This window comes from Mytilus edulis, chromosome 7, assembly GCF_963676685.1.
Source record: "Mytilus edulis chromosome 7, xbMytEdul2.2, whole genome shotgun sequence".
Taxonomy (NCBI): Eukaryota; Metazoa; Mollusca; class Bivalvia; order Mytilida; family Mytilidae; genus Mytilus; species Mytilus edulis.
In genome coordinates, this window is record NC_092350.1 from 13,053,358 (window position 1) to 13,073,693 (window position 20,336).

The 20,336-nt window shown below is 33.3% G+C and overlaps 1 protein-coding gene and 1 long non-coding RNA gene across 2 annotated transcripts in view; both read right to left on the reverse strand.

Moving 5' to 3' along the window:
* LOC139530002 (receptor-type tyrosine-protein phosphatase alpha-like) overlaps nucleotides 1-20,336 on the reverse strand; it is a 517,312-nt gene that overhangs the window by 449,068 nt on the left and 47,908 nt on the right. The window lies entirely within an intron of this gene.
* On the reverse strand, nucleotides 12,738-18,153 carry LOC139530018 (uncharacterized). The gene is made up of 3 exons (XR_011665942.1): nucleotides 18,043-18,153; nucleotides 17,447-17,522; nucleotides 12,738-12,775 (listed from the first exon to the last, which is right to left on the reverse strand). It is a non-coding gene; the product is annotated as an uncharacterized lncRNA (long non-coding RNA).

Genomic DNA, 20,336 nt, shown 5'->3' on the forward strand with positions numbered 1-20,336 from the left:
CGAACCCATGCTACTGTGATATCGTGACACCAAATCGCCTGCACTGCAGCCGTCCCGCTAGACCACACGACCACCTGGGCTCTCAAAAAAAGAGCTTTCGGTGGCCATATGTTACCTTTCCACGTCAGTTTTAATCTAGCGGCGTACTACAGTACATGATATATAAGGCATGAAGATGTTATTGTTACAGATCAGCTAAATTATCTATAGTAAAGGATCCTACAAATTAATGTAAGATACAGTCACAGAAAATAATTATATTCATAAGTACGTCTGAGTCAGTGACAACCCTACAACAGATGTATCCATCGGATCGCCATCAATGATGGTGATACATGGCTGTGTACATAATGTATATACAACTCGTCTAAACATCAACCCAACAATGTTAGATCTGTAAATTTGCTTTCGCAAATTTTTGGTTCTTCCCTCGCCGGGATTCGAACCCATGCTACTGTGATATCGTGACACCAAATCGCCTGCACTGCAGCCGTCCCGCTAGACCACACGACCACCTGGGCTCTCAAAAAAAGAGCTTTCGGTGGCCATATGTTACCTTTCCACGTCAGTTTTAATCTAGCGGCGTACTACAGTACATGATATATAAGGCATGAAGATGTTATTGTTACAGATCAGCTAAATTATCTATAGTAAAGGATCCTACAAATTAATGTAAGATACAGTCACAGAAAATAATTATATTCATAAGTACGTCTGAGTCAGTGACAACCCTACAACAGATGTATCCATCGGATCGCCATCAATGATGGTGATACATGGCTGTGTACATAATGTATATACAACTCGTCTAAACATCAACCCAACAATGTTAGATCTGTAAATTTGCTTTCGCAAATTTTTGGTTCTTCCCTCGCCGGGATTCGAACCCATGCTACTGTGATATCGTGACACCAAATCGCCTGCACTGCAGCCGTCCCGCTAGACCACACGACCACCTGGGCTCTCAAAAAAAGAGCTTTCGGTGGCCATATGTTACCTTTCCACGTCAGTTTTAATCTAGCGGCGTACTACAGTACATGATATATAAGGCATGAAGATGTTATTGTTACAGATCAGCTAAATTATCTATAGTAAAGGATCCTACAAATTAATGTAAGATACAGTCACAGAAAATAATTATATTCATAAGTACGTCTGAGTCAGTGACAACCCTACAACAGATGTATCCATCGGATCGCCATCAATGATGGTGATACATGGCTGTGTACATAATGTATATACAACTCGTCTAAACATCAACCCAACAATGTTAGATCTGTAAATTTGCTTTCGCAAATTTTTGGTTCTTCCCTCGCCGGGATTCGAACCCATGCTACTGTGATATCGTGACACCAAATCGCCTGCACTGCAGCCGTCCCGCTAGACCACACGACCACCTGGGCTCTCAAAAAAAGAGCTTTCGGTGGCCATATGTTACCTTTCCACGTCAGTTTTAATCTAGCGGCGTACTACAGTACATGATATATAAGGCATGAAGATGTTATTGTTACAGATCAGCTAAATTATCTATAGTAAAGGATCCTACAAATTAATGTAAGATACAGTCACAGAAAATAATTATATTCATAAGTACGTCTGAGTCAGTGACAACCCTACAACAGATGTATCCATCGGATCGCCATCAATGATGGTGATACATGGCTGTGTACATAATGTATATACAACTCGTCTAAACATCAACCCAACAATGTTAGATCTGTAAATTTGCTTTCGCAAATTTTTGGTTCTTCCCTCGCCGGGATTCGAACCCATGCTACTGTGATATCGTGACACCAAATCGCCTGCACTGCAGCCGTCCCGCTAGACCACACGACCACCTGGGCTCTCAAAAAAAGAGCTTTCGGTGGCCATATGTTACCTTTCCACGTCAGTTTTAATCTAGCGGCGTACTACAGTACATGATATATAAGGCATGAAGATGTTATTGTTACAGATCAGCTAAATTATCTATAGTAAAGGATCCTACAAATTAATGTAAGATACAGTCACAGAAAATAATTATATTCATAAGTACGTCTGAGTCAGTGACAACCCTACAACAGATGTATCCATCGGATCGCCATCAATGATGGTGATACATGGCTGTGTACATAATGTATATACAACTCGTCTAAACATCAACCCAACAATGTTAGATCTGTAAATTTGCTTTCGCAAATTTTTGGTTCTTCCCTCGCCGGGATTCGAACCCATGCTACTGTGATATCGTGACACCAAATCGCCTGCACTGCAGCCGTCCCGCTAGACCACACGACCACCTGGGCTCTCAAAAAAAGAGCTTTCGGTGGCCATATGTTACCTTTCCACGTCAGTTTTAATCTAGCGGCGTACTACAGTACATGATATATAAGGCATGAAGATGTTATTGTTACAGATCAGCTAAATTATCTATAGTAAAGGATCCTACAAATTAATGTAAGATACAGTCACAGAAAATAATTATATTCATAAGTACGTCTGAGTCAGTGACAACCCTACAACAGATGTATCCATCGGATCGCCATCAATGATGGTGATACATGGCTGTGTACATAATGTATATACAACTCGTCTAAACATCAACCCAACAATGTTAGATCTGTAAATTTGCTTTCGCAAATTTTTGGTTCTTCCCTCGCCGGGATTCGAACCCATGCTACTGTGATATCGTGACACCAAATCGCCTGCACTGCAGCCGTCCCGCTAGACCACACGACCACCTGGGCTCTCAAAAAAAGAGCTTTCGGTGGCCATATGTTACCTTTCCACGTCAGTTTTAATCTAGCGGCGTACTACAGTACATGATATATAAGGCATGAAGATGTTATTGTTACAGATCAGCTAAATTATCTATAGTAAAGGATCCTACAAATTAATGTAAGATACAGTCACAGAAAATAATTATATTCATAAGTACGTCTGAGTCAGTGACAACCCTACAACAGATGTATCCATCGGATCGCCATCAATGATGGTGATACATGGCTGTGTACATAATGTATATACAACTCGTCTAAACATCAACCCAACAATGTTAGAAAGCAAATTTACAGATCTAACATTGTTGGGTTGATGTTTAGACGAGTTGTATATACATTATGTACACAGCCATGTATCACCATCATTGATGGCGATCCGATGGATACATCTGTTGTAGGGTTGTCACTGACTCAGACGTACTTATGAATATAATTATTTTCTGTGACTGTATCTTACATTAATTTGTAGGATCCTTTACTATAGATAATTTAGCTGATCTGTAACAATAACATCTTCATGCCTTATATATCATGTACTGTAGTACGCCGCTAGATTAAAACTGACGTGGAAAGGTAACATATGGCCACCGAAAGCTCTTTTTTTGAGAGCCCAGGTGGTCGTGTGGTCTAGCGGGACGGCTGCAGTGCAGGCGATTTGGTGTCACGATATCACAGTAGCATGGGTTCGAATCCCGGCGAGGGAAGAACCAAAAATTTGCGAAAGCAAATTTACAGATCTAACATTGTTGGGTTGATGTTTAGACGAGTTATATATATATATATATATATATATATATGTATATATGCCTATAAATAGCAGCACATGACATACAAATCTATGGGAGTGTGGATTAATCAGTACAGAGACTAATTTAATTACACAAATAAAATTATAGATTGCCTAACAATGTAATTTTAACACACTCATATCAAAATATTTATAAAGCCAAACAAGTACAAAGTTGAAGAGCATTGAGGATCCAAAATTCAAAAAAGTTGTGCCAAATACGGCTAAGGTAATCTATGCCAGGGATAAGAAAATCCTTAGTTTTTCGAAAAATTCTATGTTTTGTTAACCAGAAATTTATAAAAATGACCGAATTATTGATATTCATGTCAACACCGAATTGTTGACTACTGGGCTGGTGATACCATCGGAGACGAAACGTCCACCAGCAGTGGCATCGACCCAGTGGTGCCAATAGTTATCAAAGGTACCAGGATTATAATTTAGTACGCCAGACGCGCTTTTTGTCTACATGAGACTCATCAGTGACGATCATATCAAAATATTTATAAAGCCAAACAAGTACAAAGTTGAAGAGCATTGAGGATCCAAAATTCCAAAAAGTTGTGCCAAATACGGCTAAGGTAATCTATGCCTGGGATAAGAAAATCCTTAGTTTTTCGAAAAAATCTATGTTTTGTTAACCAGAAATTTATAAAAAATGACCGAATTATTGATATTCATGTCAACTCCGAAGTGTTGACTACTGGGCTGGTGATACCATCGGAGACAAAACGTCCACCAGCAGTGGCATCGACCCAGTGGTGCAAATAGTTATCAAAGGTACCAGGATTATAATTTAGTACGCCAGACGCGCTTTTCGTCTACATGAGACTCATCAGTGACGATCATATCAAAATATTTATAAAGCCAAACAAGTACAAAGTTGAAGAGCATTGAGGATCCAAAATTCCAAAAAGTTGTGCCAAATACGGCTAAGGTAATCTATGCCTGGGATAAGAAAATCCTTAGTTTTTCGAAAAATTTAATGTTTTGTTAACTGGAAATTTATAAAAATGACCACATTATTGATATTAATGTCAACACCTTAGTGTTGACTACTGGGCTGGTGATACCCTGGGGGACGAAACGTCCACCAGCAGTGGCATCGATCCAGTGGTTTAAATAGTTATCAAAGGTACCAGGATTATAATTTAGTACGCCAGACGCGTGTTTCGTCTACATAAGACTCATCAGTGACGCTCATATCAAAATGTTTATAAAGCCAAACAAGTACAAAGTTGAAGAGCATTGAGGATCCAAAATTCCAAAAAGTTGTGCCAAATACGGCTAAGGTAATCTATGCCTGGGATAAGAAAATCCTTAGTTTTTCGAAAAAATCTATGTTTTGTTAACCAGAAATTTATAAAAATGACCACATTATTGATATTCATGTCAACACCGAAGTGTTGACTACTGGGCTTGTGATACTCTGGGGGACGAAACGTCTACCAGCAGTGGCATCGACCCAGTGGTGTAAATAGTTATCAAAGGTACCAGGATTATAATTTAGTACGCCAGAAGCGCGTTTCGTCTACATAAGACTCACCAGTGACGCTCATATCAAAATATTTATAAAGCCAAACAAGTACAAAGTTGAAGAGCATTGAGGATCCAAAATTCCACAAAGTTGTGCCAAATACGGCTAAGGTAATCTATGCCTGGAATAAGAAAATCCTTAGTTTTTTTAGTAAAAAATTCAATGTTTTGTTGACTGGAAATTTATAAAAATGACCACATTATTGATATTAATGTCAACACCGAAGTGTTGACTACTGGGCTGGTGATACCCTCGGGGACGAAACGTCTACCAGCAGTGGCATCGACCCGTTGGTGTAAATAGTCACAAAGGTACAAGGATTATAATTTAGTACGCCAGACGCGCGTTTCGTCTACATAAGACTCGTCAGTGACGCTCAAATCAAAATATTTTTAAAGCCAAACTAGTACAAAGTTGAAGAGCATAGTGGGTCCAAAATTCCAAAAAGTTGTGCCAAATACGGCTAAGGTAATCTATGCCTGGGATAAGAAAATCCTTAGTTTTTCGAAAAATTTAATGTTTTGTTAACTAGAAATTTATAAAAATGACCACATTATTGATATTCATGTCAACACCGAAGTGTTGACTACTGGGCTGGTGATACCCTCGGAGACTAAACGTCCACCAGCAGTGGCATCGACCCAGTGGTGTAAATAAGAATATAAGAATGTTTAAAATATTTACAAAATGATGAAAATAAACGCAATATTTCGCTAGACCAACTAGCATTATCAAGCGTGCATTATATTACTTTTACTGTTGAATGGTTTTATGTGATATTCGTTTGACGTGGATACATCTCGTCAATGTGTTTGTATTGGCTTTCGTTTTTTGGTGGTTTGTTTTGTACATGTATATGTGACTTTTTGTATTTCTTTTGTTCTTATAACGTGACTCTGTACTTCAAAAGATCCCCTCAGTATGATATTGTTCTATTATATGTCATTATGATATATTTCTATTATGAATTACTATATACGTCGAACCACAAACGTCAAATTATTCAATCGCGTAGTGGAATTAACTATTTGTGGATTCTTTTAAATTCTATATATAACTTTTGGACTAATTTAAATCTCGGTCTATTTCTGAAATTTATTCTTACATACTTTTGATTTTTTAACCCTGTATGCTAACATTGCCTATGTAAAAATTTTAATTCGTTTGTATGCACATTGAACGACAAAGGAGTAGGTCCGGTAAGACCCCTTTTTGGCCCCAAAATATAGCAGTTTTACAAAATTGTTAAAATGTAAACTTTTAAATATATATTGGACAGTAGAATGCTTCTGCTACATAAATATTGGTTGTTTTTGGCAATACAATGCACATATATCGAGTACTAGCACCATTAAGTCACGCTAAATTACTGAAATCTTCACAATTCTATCATTTTAGCTAAATTTTAGACGGTTTTCGTGTAAAACGAAAGTGGCCGCATTCGTGTTCATCCTTAATATTGAAATGTAAGTTGTATTTTATGATAATACATAACATATATAAAGATTTTGGATGAACACGGATGCGGCCACTTTCATTTTTGACAAAAACTATCTAAAAAGTGACATTTTTCGACATATTTGGTAGATTTTTCATATTTGAGCTTGAATCGGATCGTTTTCAATGACTAAATCAGTTAAAATCTTTCATATAAACTAATTAAGTGTTTAAAAAGAGGTCAAATTCATTCGTCAGATGAACTTGAAATTTGAGGCCAAAATTGATCCTTACCGGACCTACTCCTTTATGTGACGTATAAAATTTTCTGACGTCAGACACTCAAATCAATGAATGTGTTCGTAGATAGTAGATGTTTTTGTGTTCTGTTAAATTGTTCCTTTTAAAATTGTTATACGATGATGACTGATGTACCCATATTTTGACTATTTTATTTATTGTGTCTGTTTATTTAACGCATCAATGTAAATATAACGGACGGAATTTGATGAGACTGTCATTAAAGTGAGAGGGTTAGCGCTATAGAACCAGGTTTAAACCACCATTTTCTACATTTCAGGAATATGACAGTTCTTGTCCATTCGTTTTTGATACGTTTTGTTATTTGATTTTGCCATGTGATTATGGACTTTCCGAATTGATTAAGTTCAGTATTTTTGTGATTTTACTTTTTTCTATCCAGGTGAAATCGGATGTAGATGATAAGAAACTTTTGCAGCTCAATGTATATGTTGCACTTAGCTGCCTTGAAAATAACAAAATTTTGCAGCTTAATGTCTATGTTGCACTTGAATTTAGCTGTCTTGAAAATAAGAAAATTTTGCAGCTCAAAGCATATGTTGCACTTGAATTTAGCTGCCTTGAAAATAAGAAAATTTTGCAGCTCAATGTATATGTTGCACTTGGATTTAGCTGCTTTGAAAATACATAATTGGTAATTGAAGTTAGCAACGTCCATTGGCCAATATTACGGGATAAAAAGGACGACTTTGTTTTAAATTATTCTTTATCTTTCCTGTATCTTTTCTCGTCTTTTTCGTTTAGACCATCAGGTTCTAAAGTGTGAAGTTGATGGATCCAAAAGTTTTCTCTTCTCCTTCTCGCCGTGGTGTCCCACTCGGTGTTGACTTCTATAATTTGGAAAGAAACGTTATCAAAATGATGTTTCGTTTAACGAAGATGTCTTGTGAGAGGAAAGTTTTTGTTGGTTTTGTACGATGAACGATGGTTATTAAAATTTGTCCATTGTTTCTCCCACAATGGACAAATTTAATATTCGGATCAATAACCATCGTTCATCGTACAAAACCAACAACTCCCATAATGGACAAATTTAATATTCGGATCAATAACCATTGTTCATCGTACAAAACCAACAAAAACTGTCCTCTCTCAAGACATCTTCGTTAAACTAAACATCATTTTGATAATGTTACTTTCCAAATTATAGAAGTCAACACCGAGTGGACGTTGCTAACTTCAACTACCAATTATGTATTTTCAAAGCAGCTAAATCCAAATGCAACATTATATTGAGCTGCAAAATTTTCTTATTTTCAAGACAGCTAAATTCAAGTGCAACATAGACATTGAGCTGCAAAATTTTGTTATTATCAAGGCAGCTAAGTGCAACATATACATTGAGCTGCAAAAGTTTCTTATCATCTACATCCGATTTCACCTGGATAGATGCACGCTTAATAAAGCTAGTTGGTCTAGCGAAATATTGCGTTTATTTTCATCATTTTGTAAATATTTTAAACATTCTTATATTTACATACTAAATAGTGTGTTAAAATTACATTGTTAGGCAATATATATATATATATATATAATGTCTAAAAATAGCAACAATCAACATTCAATCTATTTAACGGTGGATCAGTTTGTGAAAATAAACTGATACAGTTACTGAATTCAAATTATATAAATGTCTAACAATATCACTTAAACACGCTAATAAATACATTAAAAGTTCTATTAGATTTTAATTAGAAATACGCAATATTTCGCTAAACAAATTAGCTTCATCAGGCGTGTGCATCTCTCAAGGTGAAATCGGATGCATGACAAAAAATATTTTTGTAGCTTAAGACTTAAGAAAAAGTGTAACATATTGATTGATGTTGCATATAATATGTTTGTAGCTACAACTACATGAAGTTGGAGTAAAAGTTTAACACATTTATAGATGTTCGATTAATTGTATGAATTTCTATAAATTAATTTGTATGATTTCAAGATAATTATGGTTTGGATTTGCTTTTAAATCCTTTTTCATCTCTCTCATTGAGTCCATCAGGTTTAAGAGTTCGTAACTGGTGCATCCAGAATCTCTCTCTTTTTTGTCTTCCTTGTGTATCCCAATTTTGATTTTTCTCAATGATTTAAAATGTGACGTTTTCAAAATCATGTCCTGCTCTAAAAAGGTGTCTTGTAATTGGGCAGTTCCTTTCTTTTGTATAAAATGACCGATGGTTATGTAGTCCGATGGTAAATGGTGTTTCTGTTTCACCAACATATTGTAATTTGCAAATTCCACACGTTAGAACATAAATGCAATTTTGCGTTTTGCAATTTGATGTTATAAATATGTTGTATTTTTTCTTTGTGACTGTGCTGACGAATTGGGTTTCGATGTTGGCGACTTTGCAGCACTTACAATTGCCCCTTCCGCATGGTTTATAACCTCGGATTGTTGATATTTCCTGTTTAGATACTTTGGATGTTACTATAATATCTTTGAGGTTTTTGGGTCTGCGGTAAGCCATAACGGGAGGTGATGGAAAAATCTCTTTTAAGGAAGGATCATTTTAAATAAGACGCCAGTGTTTGTGGACAATTGATGAAAGATTTTTCAGGTGAGGATGAAAGCTAACAACAAACGGGATTTTATTTGTCTGGGCCGCCTTTTCTTTGTATTCAAGTAGGTTTGTTTGGTCTTTTTCTTTTGCATATCCAGAAATCAACGCCACTTTGCTTATTTGAATATTATACTAAAGAAATCGGATCCAGTCACAGAAATTGCATTAAAATGATAGGGAATTTTGAAACAATGTCTGTTTTAATTTTAATTTAAGTGATAGACAGGTTGCCGGGGCAGAAAATGAATATACACAACAATATACACCATTTAAACGAAACACAATGACTGTTGTTGCAAAAATACAGGTTCCTGAGCTATTTTAAAAATCGAAGCGAGAGGCTCTTAACATTGCAGTATAAAATACAGGCTAAAATGGCTGAAACGTCAAATTTGCAAACTTCGTGTTGAAAATTGGCTTACAAGGTCATTACAAAAACAGGTTTCCGGGGTGAAATATGAAACTTGAATTTCCAAAGAATAAGCAAGTCCAAACCTTGTATGTGTAGTCGTTGAACTCTAGGTTCCCACGTAAAATTAAAATGTCACTATTTCAAAAAGAATAAACTCACGAAAGCACGAAAAATTCACTAAATTCGCGTTCATTGTTTTGATTTTGACCGCCTGACAACTTTACGGAAATATCAAAGTGATTGTAAATAAGGACTCTGTGACGGGCAACTTATAATATCCGTGTTTTAAAGATTTTAATGATATCAAGCCTATCAAGCCAGTCCAGTTCAAAGTACTATCACGTGGTACAATTCTCATTTACATATTATGAATATTAATTAGCAAAACCACTACTAATTTCTTGCTATGGCATTATCGAAAGCTTCTGAAATATTTTCGTTCTTATAACCTCTTGATTTGAGTTTATATGTATATATATATATATATACAACTCGTCTAAACATCAACCCAACAATGTTAGATCTGTAAATTTGCTTTCGCATATATATATATATATATATATAGAGTCTATAAGAATCTACCAACCAGTAAACTTAATAGGTATTGGATCATCAAAATTGACAATACTACACAAACAGGAAAAATTATATGAGTCTGAAAGATTGTGTGACAATACCGGTAAATAGATGGAAAACAAAACACTAAAAAGTGTTGAATATCATTGCACAAAGATGGAAAAAACTGAACAGATGATATAAATTATACAATAATTGCAAATATTTCGGCTCAACAAATGGCCTTCTTCGGTGACAAAAGTTTTAACAATAATGATATATAATGTATAAGGCGTAAACATAGATCAGTAATAATACAGGTAAGTTTTGGTCGATTGATTTTAATCCAAAATCCTGAATATAATAATATAAACAATAGACTGTAAATTTAATTATTTCTTTCTATTGATTCCATCTGGATGAAGAAAACCCAGTGTTTTTATCCAAAACTTCTCCCGATTTTCTCTTTGCCTATTTTGCCATGTACAATCCTGTTCGATCACAAGGATCTTCATGTGATCAAAATCTTTCAGATTGTGATCTGGTATACGAGTCTAAATTGAAAACTACGTTCAAACCTATGATTGCGTTGGATAAAAACCGCAATTTTTATACGTGTGCATGTAAAACAAATTTTGTTGTAGAAGGGTCTAAATACAGCACAAACAACATTTTCCAAAAGACCAAAAAAGTGAAGAAGTATATTTAAACAAAACGCATTTGACTAACAGGTCAAACAACTGATGTTCTTTAACCCTGCTGACTGCCATTGGCGATTGCCAAATAAAATTGATCACAAGGTGTAACAAAATGAATCTTAATATAAATTTAATACTAAACAGAAAACAAGTAACATGTGGCCACGATGTTATGCCACAAACATAAGGTGTTAATATTTTTTGTACAACAGATCCGGATTTCGACAATAAATGTCTCTTTAGTGATGTTAGGTATCGAAACGGTATTTGGAAGGCCATATAAAAAGTACCCTCATTTTCTAGATAAACTCTTGAATTTTAAGAGTCAATATAGGATGAACGGATCACATAAACCGGAGAGAAAATATGATACAAGCCCAAACAAAAAAAATATAAACGAGTCTAAATTGAAAACTACGTTCAAACCTATGATTGCGTTGGATAAAAACCGCAATTTTTATACGTGTGCATGTAAAACAAATTTCGTTGTTGAAGGGTCTAAAAACAGCACAAACAACATTTTCCAAAAGACCAAAAAAAGTGAAAGTATATTTAAACAAAACGCATTTGACTAACAGGTCGAACAACTAATGTTCTTTAACCCTGCTGACTGCCATTAACGATTGCCAAATAAAATTGATCACAAGATGTAACAAAATGGATCTTAATATAAATTTAATACTAAACAGAAAAACATTTTTTAACTTGTGGCCACGCTGTTATGCCACAAATTGTTATATATATATGTGGCTCATAAATAACAAGAATGTGTCCCCAGTACACGTATGTCCCACTCGCACTATCATTTTCTATGCTCAATTGACCGTGAAATTGGGGTCATAACTCTAATTTGGCATTAAAATTAAAAAGATCATATCATAAGGAACATGTATACTAAGTTTCAGGTTTATTTGACTTCAACTTCATCAAAAACTACCTCGACCAAAAACTTTAACATAAAGCGGGACAGACGAACGGACGCACAGACCAGAAAACATAATGCCCCTCTACAATCGTAGGTGGGGCATAATTACATTACATACAAAAAAGTTGGTATGATTGCAAATGAGATTACGATCTAACAAAGTTCACATAAAGTGGATGTAAGCAATTACAGACAACCATTTGACCCTCAACAATTACAAACTATATATTTCTTTGAGAACAAGAACAAGAAATACTCGACTTACAGTTCAAAACGAAATGACAATAATTGATATCTCTATGCATAAAGACATATATTCCAAGATATAAATCAACCAATTGCAACAACGATTATAATCATCAATTAAATATACAGTTTAACTAGAAAAATTAAAAAAATAACTATTGATACTCTCTAGTTGTCACATCTCCCTAAAAAAAATCTTAAGGAAAAATCCGGAATTGTTTTTAGAAAAAAAGAAAGTTTTAACTTATATCTACAGTAGTTAACCGCAATAAACACACTCTAAGTATTTTTTAGGTTAATAGTGCCGACTGTAGTATTGAACATAATATAAGTTTCAAGAAAAAAAAATATTACCATTGCAACAAATATTTTGATTTACTTTTACAAACTGCAAATTGAACGGAAAGTTGTTTCATTTGCACTCAAACAACATAGTTTTATATCTTTTGTAACTTATTCATGTAATTTGAGAAAGGTTAATACTTTTACTTACTGCATATGCTGCACTGTTTAAGTATATCTGGTTAACGTCTGCAAAGATTCAAATAATTAAATAATAATTTATACAAATTCAAAGTAATATTACAGTAATGACCGTTCAGGTTAATCCATGGATACGTTATGCCACGCCACTTTAAGTAATAGTAAAAGTTCAATGATAAGTTAATATTGATATTAAAAGGCCTCCGAACAAAAAGGGGTGTTCAGATCCTCGAGCCCGAATTATTTTGAAAAAGCACTTGCAGAAACCTAATTCCCCTGAACTGGACGAGTCTAAATATGTTAAACTTAAATGATAGTTAAACAGTACTCAGACTGATATATACAATTAACAGTTACCAAATTGAAATGAAAACGGACCAATTTAATGGCATTACATCATATACTTATTTCTTTATGATAAAAAAAAATTAGCATCTAAATAACACCAAATGATAGTTTTACAAAATTAGGGGGTAAATTTATATTTTTTAGCCAACTTTTCAAAATGACGATTTCTTATTTAATAAATCAGCAATCAAAACCCCCGTACAGAACTCATTTATAACTGACCAATGAATATTATGTCCAACAACTTCATTCTATATATACTTGATGTTTTTGATCTGTCAGTAATCATGAAATAGAATCGTAAAGATCAGACCTTAGAAAACAGTAAGTAAACCTTTCCAACAATTAGCTTTTTAAACAGCTTGTTTAAGAACTTTTAATCGGACAGTCCTAGTGTAGGATTTAATAATGTCCCCAATGAAATAGTGTCCACCGAACATTATTTCCTAGTAAATACGGTCCCGGGACAATATTTACTTATTTATATAATTATATGTGTCCTGGACACATTTTTCTATGAAAAACTGTCCTCGGGTATGAAAAAGTGTCCATGAAAGTGGACATAATTCAATACTATACTTCAGTGTTAAGATGTCCACCTGGACATTTTTCCACAGGACATTTTTGTCCTCATGGACTTTTTTTTATATATTTGATTAAATAACATTCATTGCTAAGTTATATTACTAAATGTATTCTAATCTATACTTGCTAATTTTTAATACACTAATTTTGTTACTTTGACAAGAATTACTTAAGTTATCTCATTGGCATTCATACCATGATGATGTTCTTAAATTTAGATTATTATAATATATATATATACAATTGTTCAAAATGAAATAAGTAACAGATGTAGGTAAACAAAATAATTTCATTTTCTAAACTTATATAGTTATAAATTTCTCTGCATTCCTTTCCATCCATTTCTTATTTTGTTTATATTAATCAATTTCTTATTAAACCTTCTTATTTTATTAAAATGCAAGCATAATAAAACATTATAATGACCATTGTATTACTTACCTTGGAGGACACAATTTGTTAATAATAGGTAGGATTTAATAATGTCTACCATGAAATAATGTCCTCTATTTCATAACATTCTTTAGTCAAGTGGACACTATTTCATAGATATTGCTATGACAATCTGTCCACTTAGGGGACAATAATCCATGGCAATTCTAGGAAATAGTGGCTGGCCATGAGAACACAATTTCCCAGGACACTATTTTGCCTTACACTAGATGCATAAGTTCCTTCACAATATTCATCCGGCAAATGTTCCTTTTGTTTCTGATTTGGTAAATTTCCTACATTAAGATACATACGAATGCAAAATAATTAGTTTTGTCTATTCAGTCCATTTAATTAATAGATCTTGCTTTATTTGTGTGTTTTTTTTTTAAATAAAAACTATGCATGCACACTTCAATGAATAAAACCGTATTGAACTAGGTGTCACTGTCCCGATCAAAACGTGTTGGGTGAGATATTTTCGCAAGTTCAATATATCATATGAAAACAAACGCTTTAATTTTATTCCGTTATTCCCTTTTCGTATCTAAATGAAGCAAAAACACCTGAAAAAAACTTTTATCTTTCTTAGTTAAAAAAATCATATGCTATAAATCGTATTTAAACATTAAATAAGAACAATAGTAAAAAAAATATCTAAACTTTTGAATAAGCAGTCATTTATGTGATAAACTGAAGAGACCCCCCCCCCCCCCAAAAAAAAAAAGAAAGAAAAGAAAACAACATAAAAATTTAAATGAAAATTGTAAATTATAGCATTTTACAAGATCTTGTCTTTGTGTGCCAAGAACTAGTACTGTAACAGAGATATTAATCAAATTGATTGATTGTTGTTTGCTTTAAGTCCAGTATAATACATAAATTTTAAATACAATAGATAGGTCGTACAATAGGTGCAAGAGTTTTTAATTTGATTCATAAAATCTACCCTGAAGTCGATCATCCATGTTTACGTGTAGTTTACAATATCATTTCACGCATCCAATTTAGGTTAGATACTTTTAGCTCGCTTTAGTAACTGTGAGAATTCTGTGAAACTGTATTGTGTATTGTACTTTAGTTTTGGTATGATATTCTGTACTACCGATCACTACTGCTCTCCTGGTTGGTCTCGTGTTGGGGCGTTCGCCTCGAGAGCGGGAGGTCATTAAATTTGGTCGAATCCCGAACGGGTCAAACAAAGACGTTAATTAAATTGGTATTCTATTTCAACGCTTAACAAGTGGCATCATAAAGTAAGAGCACAGACTGGCCGGCTTAGCGTCGGAAATGTGTCCTGGTCGGGTGACTTTTCTTCCTGCGAACTAATATCTTGTGAACTTACACGATAAAAAAGACTCAGCTTGTCTGTCTAGTAGAAAACGGGGTTAATGCTCTTATTAGTTTTCACGTAATCGTCCTAAATATTAATTGTATTCGCCGCTGGTCGTCATCCATTATCATTATTTATTTTACCATTATATTATATAGTGAAGTGTTTTTCTTTTGCTAGTATATTTTATATTAAAACTTCTTAAATTTTCACTAATCAAAATTAAAAAATGGCAGGTGAATTTTTTCTAACACTTGTGATTGTTGGGATTATTATCTTTCACGGTAAATAATAGTAAATCAAATGTGCCTTTTCGGATATATAATATTTGACGGAAAATATTGAATTAACTCCGTATAACTATTATTTAGTCATGGGTCGGTTTTGAGTTTATTATTCTGTATACGGAATGTTCTATAAAAAAAGACCGAATGTTGACTCTAAAAATTTTTAAATATCTGTGTCTTTGGGTTGCTGTCGCATTAATGTAAACTTTAATCTCCTTTTATTCAAAACCAAGATTTGCTTGGGTATAGAAATATTTACATCTCTAGACCTCTCCCGTTCCACAGTATACCCTTGCTAAATGGGTGCGTTCGTTTGGCTTATTGGTTATATAAATACGCAGCTTTGTCCGATCAAAATATAATAGGAATGTATATCAGATGCCTGGTGCAGTGAGAATCCCACGCTATCTTTACCTTAGAAAAAAAACATAAGAGGGAAAGACGATATACACACGAGTTGAATGATTGAAATGTGTAAACAACAAGAAAAGTCAGCTTAATCTTTTTAAATAATTATAAGTCGCATGGCTGATTTTAACAACATTTTTGTGACTTTTGCTTGAACAATATTATAGTTAAGTTAGTAGATAAAAAAATATAACAAGACCGATCAGCAAGACAATATAAAAGAAAAAATGAAACGCTCAAAATTAGTTGAATCTTTTATATAAATTGTTGTCAACCTTTTTTTATAATTTTTTCCCCCTTTTATGACAACTATTATACCAGTCTGAGATATAAATAAACTTCAAACAGCAAATGTTGTCACCTATAGACGAGTGAGCCGTCATTGTATGCTTCAATATATGAGTTATTGCCACTCAATGAAGATTGTTTTTCTGATGTAGTCCCTCCCCTGTTAGTTTTGCTGGAAATTATACAATGTAACCCCTGATGTGTACTACGACAACGTTTTTTTAATATTAAAAAAAAGAGTAAATGCAAACAGAAAAATGATGGAAGAAAGCTAAGATTTACGCATAAAAATTCAAATGTAAATAAAAATGAAATATATATGAACTCGTAATTTATAAAGCCCTCCTTTCTTTTTTTCTTCACGATAGACGAATGTCATATACAAAACGTCATGAATTTACAAACAATAACGACCACTTTAAGTAAATGAGATATGGACTTTTTTATAAATTAATTCCTATTGCAGCCAACATCTCCCGGTTCGGGACAGGTTATTTATTTCCACAAAATACCGCCTGATTATTGATCGAAGATATTTAAGCAACCAAAACCACTTTGAATCAAACAAATTCTTGAAATGGTAAATTAAGGTATTTTGCTGGGTGTTTTTCCCAATCCTATTTCGGACCCCCTGATTTTAAGAGGGCGTATCTAATTAGTCATGCCCCATTAACTTTTATTGAATTGAACCTCAACTTAAAGACCTAAATCGGGTAAATAAGTTCGAGGTACAATAAGTAGACAATAGAAATCCTTTGTGAAATAAGATCGTCCCAGGTATCTTAGAAAATAAATTTGCGTTGAATAACAATGAAAAATGCACGAGCAGGTTTGTAACAACATGAACAACTATTATAACTGCAATGCTCACAAAGGTATTTAAGTAGGTTGAGATCTTACAAAAGGTTGAAATCTTTATTGTATATTACAAAATGTGTATGTTTTTAATAGCCTTATCGTTCTATGCACTAATGGCAAAATGAAGTTCTATCTGCCAGGTGTTGCAAGTTCAATGACACATAAATGCAGCAAACTTACCTTCTTTTATTCCGGTGTCTACAATTTCGTACAGACTGTTGACTGGTTTAACATCTTGCTGTGCTGTACTCAGTAGCTGAAGAGGAAAATCATATTACTTTTTTGAAACTTGTAAAGGTTTGGCAGCATTCAGATACAATTTCTGTTTTTATTTTCATCATGTAGTATAGTTTTAATATTGAATGCATCTTCTAGTTTAACGCATGGTTTCAATACACCTTTAGTTGGGGGACCGTTTCACATAGATGATAATAATACATACATGTAATAACCAGCAATAGTGTTGTGATCTTGTTCATCGCTCAACAATTGGACGATGACTTGTACTATCAGTGTCAAACATTGTAAGGTTTGGTTAATTTTGTTTTATCATAAATAAATGAGGTTATTACTATATTCGAAAAATATATAAAGAAATTAATTAATTCATTTCAAATCGTTTCACTTTACTCTTTTATTCACTAAAAGTGTTCCTATTGAAGGGTTAAAGCAAACATGTGAAGTCTAGAATTGATGAACAGAGCGGTCTCTTATTTGAATATACTTTAATGTTGTCTAATTAAACGAATATATACAGTACCAAAATGTCAACATACCTTAAATTCAGACTGAAGACTTTGTTGAAATATTGTTTTATTCCGAAAACGTTTTGTCAAGTCTGACATGTTATACATTTTAACCAAGTTAGAGCCAACAATATAAGGCTGCTAATGAAAGAAGTAAAAATTATTCAGCATTAACGGTAATAATACAAAAAGGTGTTTACCTTTCAGGAGCAAGATATATATCAATTCAAATGTTTTATGTCATTGTTTTATATATAGGTTAATGTTCTTTTATGAGTTTTCCTTTTAAGATTGTCTTCATAAATATTCAGACATCAAAATCAAATATTTTTTTCTAATATTTCTAGAACCTTTTCGTCCAATAAAAACACCGTATTCTATGTTTTATTTAACATTGTTATGATGTTCTTTTGAAATTGTACTTCACAAATGGACATAACACTTAATAAAGCAAACTGCCTTCCAAACTTGTATCTGGATCTTCACCAGAAATGATCAAAAACTTCAATTTGAATCTTTTTATAGTGAACGTTTAAGACTGAAACTGAAATACTAAATCACTTGAAACAAATGCACAGCATAATATCATAGGGTGATGTTTTCGTAATGATAAAATAAATTCCAAGACAAATATAACATACAATATTGGATATATTGAAAAATAACAATTTAAATGATTAGGCGATATGATAGCTATAAAGAGCCCGGTACGTCCCGCTCTTTTCTAGTTTTTGAGCTTTGTCCAACCGAGGTAAAACATTTTCTATCTTTGTGGTAATATTGTATGTTTACTTTACAGAACCGTTTAAAACATACATTTGGAAACCAAGGATTAATAAAAACATGAGGTAGTAGTACTTGGTTTCGGAGATATTTCTAAATCAATGGAACGTGTTAGATAATGTTAATATTTTTCATATCAGAAACGAACTAGTTGGCTCATGATACCTTCTGTAAAACCAACTAGTGAGTGGTATCAAATTAATACTAGAAATCCGAAAGTCTTCAATATCACCAGAGTTCACCCGGTTGTTTTAATTGAGTTTCGTGTTGCTCATTGTTAGGTTTTCGGTAAGTTTTCGTTTTATTTATTTGAATACCTTTTAAAGCAAGAAACTGCACAAAATTCACTCACGTTTCCTGTTTCCGATTCCTCCATATCTATAATGTTTTCATGGTTATGGTAAACCCTAGTTTCTCCATAAATGTGAGGTTTACCTGAAAATCAAACAATAACCCCATTATAACATTTTGTATCCTAATTAACTATTATATTTCGTTAAAATTGACATTAACCAAAAATAAGTTCATTTTGAACTTAGGTAATTTTTATAATAGATACGGGGTTTTTTATTCAGCCATTTGCTTTTGCTTGTTTAATTTTAAATATCAATTTCAAAGTAAAAAAAGGTGAAATTTGAAATTTAAATTCTAATGCTAGTATGCGTGAACGTCACATGAGAAGGTGAAAGGTACAGTTGCAAAATAGAAATAACATGAAACAAAAACCCAAAGAAAGACAAAGGAAATAGTGAAGTATTTTTTAAGACTTGGTCCTTAACGGTATAAAATTTCTAGTCTTTTTTTAATTTGATAGTCATTATTAAAACATTGGTATCAACACGAACAAAAATTTAATGTGCGATACAAAAGGTATGTTCCTATATAAAAGAATAATATACAATGAACAAATCTCACCAAAAATAAACAAGGATTATAGTTTTGTACACAAAACGAGCTTTTCTTTTCTGTAACGCTTGAATTATGGTGTTATGTAAAGTACCAATTAAATACCTAACAGTCAGTCATCACATTAATTTGAAAATTTATCACCCAACTGATAACACAAACTAGTAGCTATTAATACTTTCCCTGATATTTTGATCAAGATAATTGACACAAATAAGTGTAAAAGATGGGTTTTTCGTCCGATAAGTGACGTTCTTGATAAACCATTTACAACCAAGTCCCCAAACTAGGATTGTTAAGTTGTCCGACTGAGTTCACTAGTATTGTTGAAAAGGATAATAAGTGTAGACTTGTTATCTTATTTTTATCTTTTTGCAAAATGAAAATATACATTTGGTCCTTCAACTAATTAAAAAAACAGAGGCCAAAAAAAAAAAGAGTCAAACGATGCTTCAGGATTGTTAAAACTCACAAGTTGAACCTAAACTGACAACGACATTAACAAAAGATAAACACCGGTATACATAACACATAATAGATGACTAGAGACTGACCAAAACAAATCCCATCAAATCGCAATAAAATTGAATGTATGAATATATTTTTATCTTCTGATCAAACATCGCGATTTCTCC